The sequence below is a fragment of the Topomyia yanbarensis genome, chromosome 1, assembly GCF_030247195.1.
Source record: "Topomyia yanbarensis strain Yona2022 chromosome 1, ASM3024719v1, whole genome shotgun sequence".
Lineage (NCBI taxonomy): Eukaryota > Metazoa > Arthropoda > Insecta > Diptera > Culicidae > Topomyia > Topomyia yanbarensis.
This window is the reverse complement of record NC_080670.1, coordinates 202412730-202428823: the sequence shown is the minus strand read 5'-3', so window position 1 is coordinate 202428823 and position 16094 is coordinate 202412730. Positions and strand designations below refer to the sequence as shown.

At 37.8% G+C, this 16094-nt stretch overlaps 1 protein-coding gene across 6 annotated transcripts in view; it reads left to right on the top strand.

Annotated features, from left to right (window-relative positions):
- The window catches only part of LOC131688505 (protein FAM107B), a 122904-nt gene that overhangs the window by 57014 nt on the left and 49796 nt on the right, over nucleotides 1–16094 (top strand). For all 6 annotated transcript variants that reach the window (XM_058972846.1, XM_058972837.1, XM_058972827.1 and 3 more), the window contains one exon: nucleotides 5808–5933. The gene's annotated coding sequence lies outside the window, so the exon portion shown is untranslated. The remainder of the gene's footprint in view (nucleotides 1–5807; nucleotides 5934–16094) is intronic.

The following is a 16094-nucleotide window of genomic DNA, read 5'->3' as shown; positions in this document are numbered from 1 at the left end:
TTCATAACATTGTTCACAGGCTGATCCGAAATAGTGACTCGTACCCCTACCGACACAAAAAAATGCGAAGTTGCAAAGAAATATTAAATAATGCTGCATTGACTGGCATCTCCTGTTTAGCCTTTTCATCACCATCAGAAGGTCGCCTTCAAGTCCAAGACTGTGAAGTTCGTGAAACGAGACGCAAAGAAGACAGACATTCAAAATATATAGATACGTAATTGTTTCACACTGATCGGGACGAGGAACGAACTTATGCAGGAAGAGACCAGCAGTATGAAACTTGGAATTCTTTTGAATCCTTCTGTGTTTTTTGTTGTTTTTTTTTCTCTGACAAGACAGATGTGTATGTTTTTCTTTGCAACGAGCAGTTGGATTGAAAATAAATCTGTGAGATAATGCTCCAGTTGAATAACAAGAAACCGGTAGATGATCTCACTGGAAGGAATGACGAGCATATTTGGTGTATGTGTCGGTTTTTTTGTACAATGCATATTCCAATAAAGTGTTGGACAATCATTATCTTGAATGACTGTTTTAATTTTTTGGTGTCTGGCAATACAGTCGAATTGATCGTTTGACTAGACGGGAAGTCTCTGAAATCTGTGATGATTAATCCTTTGTTGCTTAACCTAACTTTGTCCTTGTTGGGTACATTAAATTTTTTCACTGTGACTAGTATTTTGGTACATTGTGTCACTCTAATCCAGGGATGCCAGAGACACAGATTTTGAAAACTGCATACATTTCCTCAGTTTTCTGTTTTAATGCACAGATTTGCACTGTTATAATGCACAAGCTAGCACAGATTTCTCAAGTTTTGATCTCGCGCTTAATTTTTGGCCTCGAGCAAAAACTAAAAAAAAGGTCGCCACTCCTTGTTTTGAGACAAATTTGTACGTTTTTCTTAACACAGATTGCACCGATTTTAACAAGGGCTGCGAACAGATTTCAAGAAATATGACCTGGCATCCCTGCTCTAATCGAACACGAGAACTGTCAATGGCTTCCATCGATGGGGAAGGATTCGAAGAGATTTTCCTCGATTTACAGGCATTTCACAGGTCTCGTGCTCGATTGGAATGACACTGACAGATAAATGTTATAAAAAATCTCTATTTTCAGAGATTTAGCGTTGCTAAGTTCACTAGAATAGTTTGCATGTACGAACGACACCTCTCGTGAGAATCGATCCATAATTTCGATACCTGCATGAATTGGTTTCAATTTTATGAATTATCTGACCAGAAGCTAGCTGCAGTAGTAATTTTGTTTGTTGTCACAACAAAAAAACTTAAACGATTGCAGAAGGAGCATCTGTTCCGGATTTAAGGAGCGGCTCACAACTGCATCCGACTCGGAGACGACAGACTGATTATTCATATCATCCGCCAGCAGACAGAACCAGTAGCAACCGAACGAAACGCTGGACGTGTAAGTAACCAGAACTACAGTCTCAGTATTGATGCCCCGTATTTTCATGTAGAACAACAAGGGCGCTATCGTCACCAGTTGACCGTAGAACAAGACACAAGAAGATCCATTTGAAGAACGGTTTCACGGTATTCAACTGAGCCAACGAGTCGCTGTGTCTTGCAGCGAAGACACACACACAATTCTCGCTTCAGAACGACTAGGAACTTCAGTTCTTTGAACACTTCCAGTTCACTTGGGTTTCCCTTCTTCAGCCGTTGATCTTTGTTGACCGCTTCTTCAATCTCTCGATCGACTTGATCGAAAATGTCGACCAAATCGGTGGCAATGTTTTTCAGCGCGGCCCAAAACGGCATCATGTAGTTGTTGATGATGGTAATGACCGCTGCGAGCAAGGTCCGTCGAAAAATTATCCGTGACCAGTTCGATATAGATCCGATCCGCGCATAAGAGATACTGTAGAATGATCATGATTTGGTAGAAGCGGAAAAGAATCCGCAACAATGGGTTTTCAGCTCGAGTTTCAATTCCTGGCGGGAAGAAGTCAAAACTCTTTGATGTGTAGTCCATTTTATAATTCAAGCACCCACTTACCTGCTAATACATAGGTGCATTCCAGCGTACGAAAGTAATGTCTCTCGTCATCGAGCGATTGAATCGCTCGGATGGTTCTCTTCCACCACAAACGGATTTCGGCGAAGCAACACTTTCGGATTCAACCTTTAGAATGGTGTAGAAAATACAGCAGCCCCAATATAATAGGAAATTGCAAACCTTCGCCGAAAATCGATCTAATTGTGGGACTGCAGGCGGCTTCGATCCCCATCGTGAAAGCTGGTGCAGTGCGATCTCGCTAGCAGTATTATTGAAGGAGCTGTGAGCTTTAGAAAGTAGTGTAAACTGTCAGTTTATACAAATTGGTGACTTTATCAGTTCTCAGACCACGTTCTTCACGTACAATGACCAGATCCTCACGTGCCGGTTTTATCGGTCTAAAGTAAAACTGCCACAAATCGGGCGTACCGCTACAATATGATCTACGGTGACGAGACCATGACTAAAAGCAAACTGTTCATTTTATACCAGCCATTGAAGACAATATTCTAATCGGCCGATACGATTTGTGATCGGAGGCTTATTTTCCTTGTCTGGAATAGCGATGGCCCTCACTTGCTTCCTAGCAAATTAACAAGTGCCTTCTCGCAGAATCAGTCAGATTTTCCGGCAAATTGAATTTGATTCTATTTCTGTGTCTCAGCAAGGTGAGAGTAGATCTGCTTTGCGAAATTAAACATCCAGCGATATAGATATTCCTGGCTTCCGTCAGTATTGTGTCATGCATCGAGTTGTGCTCTAAAGTCCAAAGAATGTCCATCGATATTTTTATCGCAAGACAGTCGACAAACCCTTGTTTTCGCCCTTTTCTTAGATTTTCTCGTATTTTTCGTAATTTTCGTCGGATGCTTTATAGGTGAGAGATTTTTCCTCGTGTGTACTTTACTCCATAAAGGTTTGAAAAGCCGTTTGTATATTGTCGGGTCGGGCTCCGTGTGAGGTCATACGAGATATTGATTTTTTCCGATGGTCTTCAATCCCGATCCGGTGGTGGTGGAGATCAGATAGCACCTTCCACTTGCAATCTAACTGTAGCGACCTAGGACTCTTACAAATAGTCTATTCCTATAGTTTCCAAGCGAATTGATTGCACCCCAGCGTCTTAACTATTTGAAGCTCGCGATGCTTAAAGCGGTCAACTCCGTCCCAAATCAGAACATCAACAGTAGAAATCGCATCACTTACCACACCGTCTATCTCCACATCGTGAGATGGAATGTAGACGCGATACTCTATCCTAAGGAGACTACTGCACTATTGATGGTGGTGTTAGCCTGTTTCAGGACAGTCACATAGATGCGCGTTTGTCTGGTCCCGCGCAACAGTTATTCTGTTTGCCGGTTTGGGTCCAAAGTACACTACCCAAAAACCAGTACATCTGGCTGAGGGAGGGGGATCTGTCTGGCTCTGTCCATCCTCGAAAAAGAGGCAAATAATCATAACGTTAAAATAATAAAATCGAAAAAAATGTTATGAAGACGGAGGAAAAATGGAATAAACATAAAGCAAAAAAATGCAAAACAAAATATAGAAATGGAAAAAGAATTTTAAAAAAGCAATAAGAAACTTCGAACAGTAAAAGAAAAATTAACATAAATGCCAGCGTAAATGCGTACAAGGCAACCGATTTGTCGCCCCTCCTTTCTCCTATAGTTTCTGTTTTATTTATTTTGTCTAGGTCTGGTTTTCTTTTCGCATTTTTCCATTTCAATTTTTTGTTCACCCCTTTCCATTTTTTTTCCTCTGTCTCTTTTTCGATTTTTTCTTTTTCCTTTTGCCCTTCTCATTTATTTTCAATTTTTCACTTCCTTGTTATTTTTTTTGTTCTGGTTTCTATTTTATTTTCTCATTTTTATGTCTTTTTATCTTTTTTGAAAGCTTGTTTTTTCCTCTTCTATATTCCTATTAATTCTTTGTTCATTTGTGAATATTTTTGTCCATTTCGTTCCCTTATGTGCCTTTTTTTTCTTTTCCACCTTTTCCTTGGTCGATTCCTTGTTTCTGCTTTAAATTTTTTGTTTTATATTTTGATCTCTCATTATTTCCAGTTTCCTTTTTTCGTTTTCTTTTTCCTTACTCCTGTTACTTTTTCTTAGTGTGCATTTTTATTTTGTTTAACTTTTCTTTTCTTCTTTTATGGTTGTTGCTTTCGATTTTCTTTGACCGTTTTTTGTTGCTTCTTCTTTTTGCCATTCTTCTGATTTATTTTTTATTTTTCCCTTTTCTTTTGTCCTTTTTTGATTTTTTTCTTCTGATTTCTATTTCATTTTCTTATGTTTACATTTTTTTCTTATTTCTTTCTTTATTTGCTCTTATTCTTTTTATTTTCACTCTTAATTTTTAATTTTTTTTTGTTCCATTGATAGTTCATCTTTTCTTTATCCTATATTTTTCTTCTCTTACTTTTTCTTTTGAACAATAGTTTGCGTTTTTGTCTACCGTATTTCTGCTAATACTTTGTCCATATTTGCCGGTTTTTCATTTCTTTTATTTGCCTTTTTTCTTTTCACTTTTCATTGGCCTATTTCTGGTTTCTTCTCTATTTTTTCCTGCTTGCTGTTTTATATTATCATTTCTTGCATTATTTCCAGTTTCTTTTACTCGTTTTCGTTCCCTTTCGCTTTCCTTTTTCTACACTCCTTATCATCTTTTTTTGCACGTGTACTTTTTCGTTTTTTTATTTTTGTTTTCCTCCTCTTGGCTCAATGTTCTCCTTTACTTCCCTCTTTAGCAATATTTTCTTTCGTCTTTTCCTACCTCCTTGTTGATATTTTTCCTCTTAATGTCTTTTTTACATTTTGCTTTTTATTGTTCTTCTTGTGACTTTGCTTTTCTACGATCCTTTTTTCTCTTTGTAATAAAAATGTTGGTTATTTTTTATACATTTAAACTATTTCGTTTAGTTAGTCCTGATGGGTATAGCGAAGCGCACCAGGTTACAGCTTTCAGTTCTTCTTTATTCCTATCCATTTTTGCCATTTCCCTTATTCCATTTTTAGTTGATTTAATTCTTGCTTTCCTACTTGTTCCTTTTTCCTATTCTCTGCTTTATTTTTCTTTTTGTTTTATTCCTTTCTTCTTCTTTTTGTTATAACCATTGAATTTTTTTTCTTGTTAGCGTTTTTCGTTTTTGTTTTAGTTTATTTGTCCCATTTTCCAATATTCGTTTTCTCGTCTTGTTCTGTTTTTGGGTTCCCTTTCTTTTATCTTTCTTTTCTTATACTGGTCGTTTCTCCTTTCTCCTATGCATTTCTTCCTAACCCATTTTCATCTTCCGATTTTGCTTTGGTTTCCTTATATCATAGGAATACATTCAACAAATTCACAAAGTAGGCGCTGACAAATCCCGGCCATATTTCGTCCCGGAAATAGCTAATTATTGTGGGCACGTTACATTTTTGCTCGTTTGTTGGATACATCTTGTTGTCCATACTCTAATTAGAAGACTCTAATCAATCGTAGAGTCAGTTGTTTGGACAATCCAAGTAGGCACACCATTTTTCAACCTGTTTTTCGTTTCACAGTCAGCAAAAGTTATCTAGGGCCGTGAAAATTAACAGCCGTGAACACAAATTCGGAGTTCCTGGATATCTTCTAATCACGGTAATTGATTCAACGCTCGCTTGTTTTGAACTCCGGTTTTCATGTCCTTCCATGCATTACACGAACTATTCCGTTCGTGGAGTGCCCAACAAAGATACCACAAACGCAACCGACATCTAACCAATCAATCTCACCTTCGTTCTTCTATTTTCCAGATTTTCCTTATCGCGTGTCCCAGCGGCGACAAACTCGTGCTGCACAAACCACCAACCCGGAGCCGGGGTGCCGAACGAGAGCGCGCGCGCGTCGGAAGTGAAACGGCCACGAGCTGTTTATTAGTGGTAAGTGGATGCCGTTTTGATTTGCTTCGATAAATCTGAGCAACTGACAACGAACACAAGAGTCGTCGTAAGCCGCCCCAGTCAGGACCGCCTTCCGCGCTGCACTCTGACTGCGACGTATGCGTGTGAGCTATCTCAAACGTTACATGCCCCACACAGAGATATAAAGAAGAAGCAGATGGAGAAAAAAAAAAGAGCACGCAACTTGAAAACTCAAGCGAGCGGGTGTCCGACACTTGACACCGATAAAAACGTTCTCCGCGGCGACGATGTGATGTGGTGTAAAAATCCATCCGAAGAAATCGGTGACCACGGATGCCGCCACCGGCTACGAAAGTTTCTTCCGTGTCGATTGTTTCTCTCCTTCGGTACGGTTGGCAGTTAATTGTACCTATGTACATACATATATCTGCGGCGCATAACTTCTTCAATGTGGGCGAGACAGGGGCGGACAGATGCTCCATCAGTTTCTGGAATTTGAGACCAGCAGCAGCAGCAGCGTGTCTAACTGTAAAGAGTGTCGAAGATTAGTTACTTGTCTGATCGTGATCGAGGGGTTGGCATCCCTGGTCAATCAAGAATCAAGTTTTCCCGCATTCCGCGTGTGCAAGGGGTCGATACTTCGCTCGGGGGCTGCTGTTGTTAGGCTAACGCTCGCTTTATTGAGCTATCCCGAGCGATTGGTTGCCTTTTCAGTTGGAGCAACCTGATGGTAGCTCGCGCGATTACAATGGCACTTAATGATATAGAGTTGTTGTTGTTGAAATTGAGGCCTTCGCTGTGCGCCATTCCCCGATTCGGTCCAGATGAAAACAAGAACATCTGCCTCGTCCGAATGGGTGTATAGGAGGAGGTCTACACGATTTATCCCGATTCGAGGTCTTCCCGCCAACTAGTTTCACTGGTCAATCGAAGCATTTATCCCATTTCTCAAAATTTAGATTAATAATGTGAGTAAGAGGTTGGCAACTCGATCGCCAAACGAATTTGATTCAACAAAAAGGAGGGACTCTATCCCGTTTAATGCGTAGGAAACTCATCAATTCGGTGGGGGAAACGACCTTGGGTACTGCACCTAGATTTGAATCTATTATTGAATCCAGCTCTGCGCTAACGAACGGGAGTTACGCGATCCAATTCCATCACAACCGTGTCGCGTTGAACCATTCCCAATCGATAATATCTAGTTTGTTTCGAGTTCCTCTCAGTACATTTAACCATTCACCTGCAGTCAGCAGATATTTATTTCACTATCCAAAGACAGATTGGACTTAGGTTTAGTTTTCTAGTTTTTCCCCGTCCGCTGGTTCGTTTCGGATGATTTTCGCTGCCTCGTTGGTCACGCTTGGCTATATGATCTCTACCAAGTCGTTGGTTGCTGGAGGGACGTGAGGGGAGGTTTCGAGTTATAGTGAAAAAAACCTTAGCCTCTCCGGTGAGACTGTGTGTGGCACTGATGATGGCTAGACGTGGACAACAAACCAGGAAAAGACCGCAGCGAATGTGGAACTGTAAAAGGCATTCAGATGAAAGTTTTTTCCCAAACGTGGTCGAGATCATTGTCGAGTCGGGGAGTGGGAGATGGAGAGAAAGAGACAAGCAGAGGGGTAGAGAAAGATAAACTCACTCTCGTTCGATCGGTTGGTGATGCTCGGTTCGGGTTCGAAACCGCCGACGTATCCATTTATGGTCATAATGGGCAATTACGCTAGGCAGTTTTGAGTCTATTGGAAGCCTGGTGGAAGTAGATTCCAAGAAAAGTACGTTGAACGTAGTCTAGTATAAGGGTGGCGATACCTTTGTCGGGTTGTTTGAGTCACCTTCATGGGGCGTGGTTCTAATTTGTTATCTGTGGTTGGGCCTTTCATTCATCGATTGCAGGAATTTGAAGGGCGTTGTGGGTAAACTATTACGATAAGCGATACAACCTGTTAAACGCAATTTTAGTCCATAAAAGTTGCAACACTTACTCTGGTACATTTATTTTCTTCGCTTACACAAGTACTTTTAGATTTAACGTACATATCGGGTGGTCAAGTCGCTGTTAGATACTGATGAGAAGAAATCGAAACACAATTCGTGACTTAGTTATAGGTGTTGTGCCCTTCACACACAAAATTGGTTTTCATCCAATGTTTTGCTAAGGAAGAAAAAGAGTATATTTAGATTTTTTGTTTATTCTAGTTTTACTGTCATTTTCGTTTTTTTCTCTAAATTCTCCCAATTTTGTTTCATTTAAATTTTTATTTGTTTCAAAGTTATAAAAAAATTTGAGCAGAAAACGTGATTAAATATTTTTAGTTTCCCATTTTTTACTTTTAATGTTTATCTTTTTCCTCAAATTTTTAATCATTTCGAATATTTTCCATTGTTTTTAAAATATTCTCTTTCTATCCATTTGTTTCTATCCCAGTATTTCACCATTTCACTCAATATTTACCTCTTATTTTCCTATAGTTTTACATGCTTTTGCGCTTATTATTTTTTGAGTAGCGGCTTTTTTAAATTTTTTAAACTGGATTCAAATGATTATCTTCATTTTCATTTATCATATCAATCCAGATTATACTATATTACCCATTTCTTGTGGTGTAATTATTATCATAAGCAATTTTGGAATGCAAAGTCACCGCTGCTTTTCGTTGAAAACTAATTTTAAAGAATGCATTCTACCAGACGTTTCGGCCTACTTGGGAGTTTAGTCATCCTCAGCGATTTTCAATTGATTCGTATCTCTCTCTTCGTTGGTGAAAAGTCGAAAGAAAGTTTACCAACGGAGAAACAGGTACAGAGAAGAAAAAGAGCAAGACGAAAAAGGAAACGAAGCAGTTGGAATTGTGACTACTTGTAGTCTAGACGTTGTTAACATAAAATCACTGAGGACGACCGAGTCCCTTAATGGGTTGAAACGGCTGGTTAAAGGCACCGTTTAAAATTAGTTTTCACCGAAAAGAATCCACCCATTCCAGCAGTACCGATTTGATCGCGCGTAACACATAATTTAGTGCTAAAAGCCACCTGCCTACAGGGATGGAATGCACCTTAGAAGAATAAAAACGCTCTTTGCACTTTTCGTGCGAACCACCGCTCTTCTCTTTATCAATAAACCTCTTCGCACCGATGTGTGTCGCTCTCATGTCTGCATTCTACTCCATAGCTGCACACATCAAAGAGTGGAAATAAAGAGGCTCTTTGGTGCATCTGGTCCCACGCGCACGGAAGCAGAGAAGTCAACCCAAAAACATATTTAAAAGGTTCTTTCAATCAAACTTTATCTGATTTGTAGTTTAATTCGCCTTCCTACCTGTTTTCCAGTGAGGAGAGGCACAAAAAAGTGGCTCTTCCAGGTGACTCTTCGTGCGAAATTGTGCATCTCTTGGTGCACAGATCTTTCTCTTTTTCGTTTTCAAGTTCCTCTTTGTGCGGGTGATCTACACATCGTAGTAGGCGTGTTCTTAAATCCACCCGCAACTCATCGGTATTTTGATGACTTTTTGTTGCGGGAGAGTGAAGCTACGCTTCGTGACACCACCGCGCAACATAAACAAAGCTTGCTTATGTTGCGCGAGAGTCATCGGAGAGCTCAACAACTCACCGTACGGTTGACCAACCTTATGCTTGGTCAACAAACATATCATGCTCTCCCTTCGAGCGGCAAAGAGAATTTTTATTTCCTCCAACCCTTGTTGCCACATTCACAGATTTTCCTGTAATATCACAAAATTATTTAATCGTTTTTGGAAACAGAATACTTTTTCATGAATAACAGATTTTTGGCATGGTTTGCAGAATTTCAAACGTCCATTGTAAAGATCCTGATATTTCAACGGATTGCATGGAAATATTGCAGATCGTTTTGTTATGTAAACTTCACATTTTTTATCTCGCAGATAGTTTTCAAAGTGGCATCCCTGTCCTCTGCCTATACTTCTCAATCTCAAAGAGCAATTTTCATTCGTTCATACGAATTTGAATTTTTTCCTCGCATTGGCTATCGTTATTGTTGTTGGATTGTTGTTGGATGGATTTTTAAGGATCCAGAGAAAATCTCGGGAATACCGACCCGTTTTTGGTACCGTAATACCGGTACTGAACAAAAGCCAGTACCGGTATTTTCGGTACTATACAATTTTTTATGACAAATATGTTAACTCTGCAGGGGGTTACAGTATTCCACTTGCGTGGAAAACGAAGCCAAAAGCAATCTAAATTGATAAGTTTTATCAGTTTTCAATAATATTGTAACATAACGAAGATATATGAAAAATTAATTTTTCGTCGTCAACGTTAACTCTCCCTGGCAGCACTGCTTCATTGGAATCCAATCAGACTAACTGCAATAACTGCAGTTCTAGAGCTGATCCTTGTAACTGTTAGTACTCAAATCAAGGGCAATAGTCATATTTATTAGCCTTACTTGTTTTTGTGAGCAAATTTTGCCTCAATCAAAAGTTACAGCTGTTTAAAAACGTTTTTGTCCACAAACAACATGGGCATGAATGGGATAATAATTCTAGAAGTTAAGGTTTTATTAACGACATTCTGATTGGTTTCCATTATTCACTGGGTGGCGCGTAATAAGACTATGGTCTAAGTCATGTCTGTATTTGGTTTGCTCTTAAACCTTTATCTATAAAAGAACGAACAGCGATTTAGTACCTAACAGTTTTAGACTTGGTGAACGGCCTCAAATGGGACGATTTGTAATTATTGGTGATCGGAAAATTCAGCAAAACTCCATAGTTTACAGGAAAGCAAGGAGCCTTGATATGCATTAGAGAATAGTAGGCAAACAACAGAAAGGTCGGAACCAATTTTCAGAAAAGCAAGAGAGGAAATGCAATTAACCTGCTCGGATTTACTGCCATTCTCGCTTTGATTTACTGTTGTTAATAGGGTTTCATACATTTATCATCTGTTCAAATTGACGAAAGTCGCACCACTTAGCAGTTATTGATTTCAAAGTGGCCTAGATTTCGAAATAAAAGAAGGTGCCCTATACGAAAAATATCTTCTGTGAAATAAGTCTTGCCATTCCGAAGCAATTAAAAACCATAAACATGTTTTTGATCAGCATAAATCAATCATCTGAGAATAAGATCATCAGTTTGAGCATTCAATTTCAGTTTGAAGCTTTTTTCGAATTTCTTTAAAAAATATTCGAGTACCGGTACTTTACCGGTACTGAGGGCTTCAGTACCGTCGTACCGGTTCTCGCCAAAAGGGGTCGGTACTGCGAACCCTAGTCAACATTGGATCGGTGATGCAACCCTAGGTCGAAATTCAACCGGCGAAGAAATTCACCAAACAATTTTTTTTTTGCTTTGATTCATTAAATACAATGAACATGCCTAAATGTGTGACCTTACCCGATCAGAAATTCACATCAAAATTATATCAAAATTAGATATTATATCACGGGAAAATATATATCTCAGTTTGATATAAAATATAGCTGGATAGTTGTTAAAATATCAAGTTTTTATACCAAGAAAATGTATCGGTTATATCATATTATATCTCAATCTATTTTAGTATAAAATATGTTGGTTAGATCTTGGTTTGATAAAATAATTATATCACACAGACGGATATTTAAGATATTTTATATCTAAATGAGTAAATATATCTGAAAATATCAGAATTATATCACAAAAATCCATTTTTTAAAATTATTTTTAATTAATAAATCAAATATTTTCTTGTGAAAAATAATTCATTATTCTCAGCGAGCAATTTTGCAAAACGTACATTTTCTTATGTATTTACATTCAAACATATTACAAGACAAGACCACTAGTAATGCGATTTGGAGCCAGTTCTTGGGAGGATCCATCACTGGTGGCATTGTTATAGCTCTGCCAAACTGTCTTGGAAAGATAATATTTTATTGTACATACTATGTTGAAAAGACACGATATGGTTGATATAAATATGATATATTATTTGATATCATTATTGACGAATCAAAACATGATATAATTTTAATTTCATTTTAATTCGTTCCAAACGACATATATCAAAATTATATGGTTATTTGATATAAATATCAAATCGAGAAATAATTTTGATATATTCTTGATATGGTTTTCTGATCGGGTAGTGGTGCCGTGTAACTTTATATATTAATGATGCAAAATTTATAAAAAAATGAATGAGTCACTCTTGATTCCTGTGAAAAAAAATGAATGGGTCACTCTTGATTTGGCAACTTAGGTTTTGATCAAGATAACTTGATTTAGGTCAGTGCTACCTTTTGTTAGAAACGTTATAGAAAAAAAAAACTTACTTCATTAAAGTTGTCTATTTCGATGTTTGCAATATATATTTAGAAGACACCTATAACACAGAGAACAAACATATAAGATAGAACGAACTTTCTTGAAACACATGTGTAAACATTTAAATGAAAATACGTTGAAAATCACTATCGCATACAGATTCGCATGCATGGATCACCATTGTATCCAAGTTTGCATACAACGCCCACATAGCGTTTGCTGACTGATCGTAGCGCCAGCCAGCGGCAAGTGGCTACCTGCTGGTGGCATTTCAAAACGACAGTTTTATTTCTTACGCACATTGAAAACTTTACTTTTATGTCAGTTCACAGTTGTATCTAGATGGCGCTGTATAGTAATACGTGACAAATGCTCCCAAAAATGAGTTTTAGCGATTTTCTACGACATATGCTCCAAAGATATTTCGGGATCAAAATATATGTAGATGGCGCTGAATGACATTCCATGAAAGATACATGCAAAAATGAATTAACGAGGTACTGTTGCCAGCTTATCGACGCTACATTAGCTTGTCAGCACGGTTTCTTCCCCGATCGAGCGGTTGAGATGAACCTTGACTATTTCATATCGTTTTGCAGAGAAAAAATGTAAAAAAAAAACTCATGGTGGACACGATCTACACATACCTTAAGGCTGCTTTTGACACTTAACCATGAGTTACTATTAACGACGTTGAATAAACTTGGACGCACTGCCCGATTCTACCGTTAGCTTCTATCCTACTTTGTTCACCGTGAAATCGTTGTTCAAATTGGTGACAATGCACCTGAATGTTTTTTTCCAAGTATTCTGGAGTTCCTAGAGGTAGTAGGCTTGGTCCGCTACTGTTTTCCCTGTTCATGAATGATGTGGTTTTCTTTTCAATGCGTGGAGAGACTGTTATTTGTCGATGACTTAAAAATATTTCTGGCTATAAGGTACGATACCGTTGATATGTTTTACAATTGGTGTGGAAGAAGTATGATGGTTCAATAATGTTGCGAAATGTTTTGTTATCAGCTATCGTCGTACGAGGAGTATGTTTACTTTCAACTACACAATTGTTGGCTGCAACGAGTTGACCATGTGGAAGATTGAGGCGTTATTTAAGATGGAAGGTTAAAGTACACCCATCACTTCCTTAGCGATAATTGACCAATAAAATCGTTTAGTTTATTTCTAACGATTTTTTAATTCCTTTGTTTGTATTTCAAAGCATTTTATTATTCACTGGTGCGCTCAAAGTTGAAAACCGCAAACGTCATCTGATGCAGCCGCTATCTTGGATTTCAAAATTACGTCAACCATCAATTTCCGTCATCTACTGCAGACCAGTTCCGTTCAAACGACACCTTTATTGATGAAGGTTTCTAATGCTTTGTTTCCTCGTGCTCGCCAGTTTGAATTTCAAAATGCCATGCAACAATTTCCGTCATCTACTGAACCTCCCCCTTTCAAATGATTCTCGCATTCCCCAATGTTTTACGATTTGCGTGAGGTGACACCGTAAATTGCAATCTAAGAGTCACTCGGATGACGATGGTCACTAGACCGTCCGGAAAAAACGCATTTTTGAAAACTCAATCGGTCAACCCCTGCGTCAATGTCTAGTCCCACCAGGAGACTGTGCGCCAAATTTGAATTAAATCGAACAAATTTGAAGCTCGCTGGCCTGGTAGCTAGACTCGTTTTCACGGGAAAAAATTTGTTCATAAATTCATGAAGAAAAGGTCACGATATCGTGAACTGAACGATTTACGAAAACCGCGACCAAGTTCCTGAAATCATGAATAATAAATCTAGTATTCATGAAACTAATTGTGTATTCAAAAAACTAGATCGCCCAGAATATATACTGAATGTTTGGTTGGGTTACTGTTGTTGTTCCCTGGACGTGTTTAGTTTTTGTTGTGATTCTTGTTCATGATCTGGAAATACACAACCGACAGTCAAACGTTGTTCATGATTTCAAGAGCATATTCGCGATTCGTGTGATTTCTCATCACGTTACCGTGTTACTGTTAGTCATGAGTTTAATATCGGATTTTTCTGTCAGACTAGCGGGATTAAAGTTCATGATTTCAGGATCTTAGTCGCCTTTTTTCGTAATTTCTGTTCCCGTTATCGTGATATTTTAGAATCATTCTACTACATGTTCTACATGTTCATGATCTCAGAATCTTAGTCACGATTTTACATATTTTTGTCACGAGTTGTGTGATTTGTGTTCATGATTTCAGGATCTTAGTCGCGATTTTCGTAATTTCTGTTCATGTTATCGTGATAATTTATTTCAGAGCTTACTTTCAAATTTGACATAAAGAGTAATGTGGCTAATAGACTGGTTCAATTTTTGACTCCTAGCTCCACCAGGCTCTACTGATTCTTTTTATGGCCCTTAGTAATTGTGCAAATTTTGGTACCGATCGGTTGTGTCTAGGGACCCTCCAAAAATTTCAAAGTTTATATGGAAGTTTGTATGGAAAATCGGTTAACATTGAAAATAAATTCTTTAAAAATCACCTCATCAATCAATTAATCAGAACACTATTTCTAAAGGTATCCTTCTACTGAGCACATTCGGGGAATATTTTAAGTTTATGAAAATTCACTGAAAAAAGTTATTAACTAAAGAAGCAGCATGACTTCAAAACAAGTGGTTTTTATAATTAATCATAGCAACCCTGTTCGAATAGCTGCATCTGCCATACGTGAGCAGTGGGTGGCAAGTCTAGTTTACACTTGTATAACGATGGAGCTATTCAAACAGGGTTGTTAATAATACTCCAAATTTTGTGAAATAGTTCACTGGAAAATTTTATTACCATGTTGCATTGAATTGTAAATCATTAAGGATATCTTCAAAATATCACCAGAACGCAAAATAGATTGTAAATCACGTGCTAAGAATCATGAACGAGTTCACGAATACATGAATAATATTTAATGATATCGTGAACTATTTCATGAAAATGAATGATAAGTTGTGACTATTATACTAGGTATCATGAACTAGTTCACGATTACTTGAATAATATTTCTTGATTTCGTGAACTATTTCACGAGCAAAGATATTGGATCGTGACTAATATGTTAGGAATCATGAACCAGTTCACGAATATGGGAATAATATTTGATGATATTGTGAACTATTTCACCAGCACGGATAGTGGATCGTAACTAATATATTAGAGATAATGATTTAGTTCACGAGAATTGAATTGATTCCTTGAGAAAATTCCGAATTTCGTGAAATAGTTCACAAGAAACCATCCAGAATATTTTTGTTTTGTGAACTAAGGTTCCTATATTTATGAAAAACATCATGAGTCAACCTTTGGTTTCGTGAATAATGTTCATAAAGTTGTGAACTAGTTCGCGTCTAGAAAATCGAATTAGAAATGACTTAGCGGAAACCGTGAATGAAGTTCACAAAACAAAAGCAAATATTTCCACTAATATAAGCGTTATGCGGGCGTTACTGAAGGGAAAATGAACATAATTATGAAACACATGATTTTTGGTCATGGTCCTGTTTTCATAACGTAAAAACGTGAATGTTCCAGAATTCATGGCAATTTATTCACGATTTTCGGCACAATTTTTTTCCGTTCGATTTTGTTCAAATTTAAAGCAGATATTGGCCGAACCAAGGATTGACTCAGAGCTGAGTCAATTGGCTTGAGGGTTTTGAAAATTTCGTTTCGTTCGGGCAGTTTTCAAAAATCAATTTACTCCACTGCAATTAACCAATAGCCAATTTGTTTTTTCTTTCTTTATTCTTTTCGTGACGGTCGTTCCAACTTATCTGGTAACCCACATAATTTTTTTTACTATTTTATGAAAATTTATCAACTTATTTAGAATATTGTTGGAGTTA